We start from the raw sequence: 5623 nt of genomic DNA, 5'->3' as shown, positions 1-5623 counted from the left end.
CATAATTATTGTAATAAAACTATTTTAATTGTTATTTGATTAAAATATGTTCTCAATGGTTTCATTGCTAGGTCAATAATTAAATAATAAACATTTGTTTAGCGTTCAATGACTTGTCATACTTAAACTATATTGAAGTACTTACATTACATTAGTATAGGAACACTTACGACAATTAATGTTTTATTTAGAGTTTGCGTTGTAACAGATGTATGAATTAGCATATTGACTAAATAGGTAGGTACATATTTTTAGCAAGTCATGAATACTCTTGAAGGTTAATAGTTTAAATTAAATATTACGCGTACGTAGGTATGTATAACAATAAGAATTGGTTAAGAAAGTAATTAATTAATAACTTTGCAATAAGAGATACCTAATCAACATTTATGATAATATGCAAAATTATTATATTATTTTCTATCATTTATTTTTATTTTTTATACAAATGTTAGCAACCAATGAGTGATCAATTATACACCATTCTAATGTATTTACACACACTTCCCGATAACGGAAACATTTTAATAGACGATTGGTTCCGCTATAAGTTCTTATGTAGGTGCCAGTGAGGTGAGTAGGTACTATAGTATTATAGTAGGCATAAATGGTATAATTTACGTGATCTAACCTCGCGAATAACGGAACCATCTAAATCGCATTATGAACGTTTTTTTTTTTTCAAAGGAATGCACTTTAACGAGGCTGTAATATATTGTTTATTTTACCAATATAGTATACATATTACATAATAATCATAGTATAATGTTATGTTTATACAAATACATAACAATATACCTTTCTGTGAATAAACATTTTTTTTTAATGACAATTAGAGAATTATATACGTAGTAAAAATTATCCATACCAGTTAATTAATACTCATTATTGTAACTAAATATTATTTTCAAGATTTTGTTTCATAATCAATTTTTAATTTCTTTACTTGCACTTTAATTTTAGATTCTAAGCTATAAGCGTATACATTTGCAATTTTGTTTTTTTTCTGTCCATCGTCACATTTCGGAGCTGCAAAAATGCATAGATTTCAACTTTGAAGGTTGCAAGTTGGTAGCAAGTTGGATTAAAAGTAAAAATAAATAAGTAAATATCTCAGTACTTGCTATAAAAGTTATTATTTTAGTTATTTGTAGTATAAAAGTTTTATACAATTTATAGATCTTACATATACTGTCTTAATATAATCATTTTCATTAATATGATAATTTATATCAATACATGGTATTTGTTAATGTAATACGGGTGGTGTAGGGGCGGAGCCCCCCGCCTACCATAAGTCTATTAAATTTTAAAACACCCTCGTAAAATAAATCCTGGATACGCTACTGTATGTAATGATTTATCATTATTCATAGAATTCAAATTTAACATATTATTCATTACAGTGCTTTACTTTATGACAATGTATACCTTGACATATATACCTACTATACAGCAGATGAGCCGTTACTTACTTTTCCCCTTTTTATAACTTTTAAATAATAATAATATTACATTATAATTCGACAAGACGCGTGCTCCCCCTTACAACTGTTTGTACTTTCCTCAGTTCTTCCTTTAATGGGATATCGTGATTTTCTATATGAAACCGTTTATGGTGATGCCTCAACAAGTATAAGAGTATAACATTAGTATTATATTATTGTATTCCGATCGTCAGAAAAATACGATCAGTAATGAATAATGATCCTGCAAACATATTTGGTTCACGGTTAAGTAAAGGATATACGTTAGGACATAAATTATGTATTTATATACTTTATATAAATATTAATAGGTTTTACCGTGAATTTAAACTCTAAATAAATAACTAAATATTTAAATTGTATTTTATATCTCGTGTTCAATTATTTTGTGTGCAACTACATATTGATATTATAATATTTTGTTTATAGTTAAACTAAGTAGGAATAATGATTGTATCAAATATTCAAATATATTAAGTTTGAATAAAATACACCTACTATATATTTAGTAGTTATTTGGGAATATAGTATAACTGATACGGATTATAAGTATTATTATTATTATTTCGTATGGCCTAGATATAACATTCACGGTTTAACATAAGTAATACAGTATAAAATAGGTACAAGTAGTAAAATATATTAATAGATAAAATATAACTAAGTGATAACAGATTATATAGGTAATGAGGTGACTAGAATGAGTGTTGCATATATCTTCAATTAAATGTTTATGTCCAAGGAATTCAGCCATTGCACTACGTCTGTTTTGGCTTTGTGTAGTTCTTTCATTCCTCCTTGGTATCGTTAGATAGTGCATTCATCAGTGATGTGTGTAGCAGTTTGCTTTTCGTGTTCGCAATCACATCCTGGCGAGAGTCTCTGCAGTCCCCATTTGTGGAGCATGTGTCTTGTTCTTCCGTGACCCGTTCGAAGTCAATTTAGTGCTGCCCAACCCCTTCTCGGGAGGTCAGAGTCCTGAGTAACAAGGTATAAAACGTATAGTATTATATACCAAGGGTTAGTTTATATAAAAAAAAAACAATAAAATTACTCTAAAAATATATCTGTATGCTCCAAATATTATGTTAGTAAGAAAAACCCCAAAAATGTTTAAAAAAAATGAATATAGTATTATATTTTGTTTAATTTATATAAAAAAAAGAAAGATTGGTATCATGTTTAATTATTTTTTATTTATATAAATATTGAACAAATCAATATAATAATTGTGAAAAATATATAAATATATTAAACGCACAGATGTGTTTTTTAAGAATTTCTTATTGTTTTATTTATTTGGTTTTCTCTTTATCTCGAATTGTTAAATATGTCAATATTTCTTAAATTATATGTTATTTTATAAAAATTGTCAAATTATTTCATAAAAATACGTGAGTCTTTTTTTTTATAAAACGTATTTTGTGCTTATTCTTATACATTTTGAGTTACAAACTACATTACTCGGAGTGCGTATTCAATCGTGAAAATTGAATTCAAATTCAAGCCCTGTGTTCAATAATGTCATTTATACTGTCCTAGGTTTTCCTATAGGCAACAATTCGAGAAAACTTCAGAGATATGCACGAATATAGGTATAATAGCAACATATAATATATTATTATATTATTTTTTTTTTTTTTTATATTGTCATATATACTTGTACACTCCAAGTAAAGTAGATATTTATATATTACATTGTACTCAGCTATAATGTATACATACTTACATAAAATATGCGTGTACCTATACTGTATACATATATAAATACAATATACTTTAGTCGTGGTATACCGTTGCGTGGTTGTCGCAAGTGAAATTGTGCACTGTAATATTAATATATAATAATAATAATGAATAATGATAATATTGTTATATTATACATATATTATAATATAGTATAGTGCCTAATTTTCGGCCCATGGCGAAGTGACTTCCAGAAAGTCGTTTGTCTAGGATAATGTTATTAAAGTGTGTACCTATATTATAAATAATATATTGTACTCATACGACATAATTATATAATGTAGTAGGTACCTATTATTAAATATTATGTATAAATAATAATATGTATTATATATACTTGAGTTGGTATTTACATCGTCCCGTCGTCTCGTTCTCGTGATTACTGCAAAACGATTTTTTTCACCAGGAAAAGAACTGGACGAAGGCTAAATCGATTTATTAACACTGCTCACATGCACGCGCACTGCGTGATGGCGTGGTGCACGTTTAACAGTATTCGCGCGGTACATAATATTATATTATATATAGGCAAGCAATAACACACACACACACACACGCATATAAAATATAAATATATATATAGAGATAAGTTAGGTTGGTTGGTAGGTAGGCTAATGTATGTTTTACACATTTTAATACATGTAAGTACCTACTAGATATATATATTTTATTTAATACATAAATATATACATCGAAATTTGCCAATTGTAATGTCAGCATTTGCTTAAAATGATATGTGTCTAAAGAATAACATATACAAATAACACGTTAAACTTATTTATAAATAAATAATATCATTGTATACCTATTATTCCACATAATTCGGTTTATATAGGTACATACGTATAAATAAATTATTTAACCTAAGTGCGTGTGTTTGCGTGTACATTATAGTTGTCGACAGTGACGACTTGCGGTGGGGAGACGATTTTCGTTGACCTTGCGTGAACCTTGGGAAGTGGCATCGTTATATTATTACATTTTATTATTATTGTCGCAAGTTCTTTTCGTTATTATTATTATTACTTTATATCACATTCCCCCTGTCCGAAACGAACCTGTCGTACAGGAACAGCGTTTTACAATATTATAGTAATGTATATATTAGTAATATATAAATTATATTATAATGTTAGTATGGTAAAATACTAAATAGAACTATTCACAAAATATATTCAATACTAAATCATATCGTAATATTTTAAGTACTAGATTTATGATATGATGTTTAAAAAACATACAATACTTATTTTTTTCAAAAACGCACTAAAAATCCCAAAATAACCCCATTACAAAAATACCGCACACAAATATATTTTGTTTTTTAAAAAGAAATTGACCTTTTTGTACTTGCTGGTTTTTTACAGAACATGCCATATTTGTATACTTATAGCTATAAATGTATAAACTAAGTGAATACGGTATCATTATGTAGTCACTAAAGCGTGAAAAGTGGCAAATACACAACAACTTCTTTACCTTACTAATAATTATATATACTTATATTATTGTCGTGTATCAATAATATATTAGAATTATTAGATAATCACTATCATCGCGTATCATTAAAGCGTGCCTCCTATTGAATATTAAAAGTAAATAGACAAACGCCGCCGCCACCGCGATCCACACAATACCTGGGTCCTGCACTCCGCTGTAGTTCCTCATTATATAGGTACTAGGTAGTAGGTAGGTACTACACACATCGCTTAATATTTGATAACAATATAATTATGATTATTATTAAATATATTAGGTAGGTACTGTTATTGTTACGTTTACGGTTTGTATATTATGTGTTGTGTTATTATTATTTATTTCGACCGGTTGCCAGCTGTCGTTTCCAGTTGGCATCCACATATATTATATCTATTATATATTGTCTTGTTTGCCATTTATATGCGTCGTATCATTATTTAGGTATATGCAGTATACTATATAGGTGGGTTAGGTATAGGTATATAATATTATATACACTACACATTATTGATATTCGTTCGATAGGACGGTGGATGGCGGCGCGTAAGAGAAATATTTCTGTTTTCGACTGTCGTCGTCCTCGTCCGCAGGTTCAACGGTTTCTTTCGAATGTGTGCGATGCGTTTTGTTTTGTTTGTGCTCTTTTACACACTGCAGGCTTCCGCAGCTCCAATCTGCGCGGACATTCCGTCGGCGAAACACATCACCTATTCGGTAGTTTTGTCACTACGGTATTTCGCGCATGTGCAACAAATCTCCTAATGCGTCTCAATAATATAAGAGTTATATTATATAGTAATTACCTACTCACACACCTCAGTAGTAGGTATACTTATCTAACAGAAGTTATGGTAATATTATAACCTAGGAATTAATAAATTATTATTATAACATTTTCGAAAAATGTAATT

The 5623-nt window shown here is 28.5% G+C and overlaps 1 long non-coding RNA gene across 1 annotated transcript; it reads right to left on the bottom strand.

The window, feature by feature from the left end:
- Positions 1-2072: 2072 nt before the first annotated feature.
- Positions 2073-3727, bottom strand: LOC132927247 (uncharacterized). Its single transcript, XR_009661674.1, has 3 exons — positions 3571-3727; positions 3217-3313; positions 2073-2465 (listed from the first exon to the last, which is right to left on the bottom strand). It is a non-coding gene; the product is annotated as an uncharacterized LOC132927247 (long non-coding RNA).
- Between the last annotated feature and the right edge of the window lie 1896 nt (positions 3728-5623).

Source organism: Rhopalosiphum padi, chromosome 3 (assembly GCF_020882245.1).
Source record: "Rhopalosiphum padi isolate XX-2018 chromosome 3, ASM2088224v1, whole genome shotgun sequence".
NCBI lineage: Eukaryota > Metazoa > Arthropoda > Insecta > Hemiptera > Aphididae > Rhopalosiphum > Rhopalosiphum padi.
This window is presented reverse-complemented; position numbering and strand designations above follow the sequence as displayed.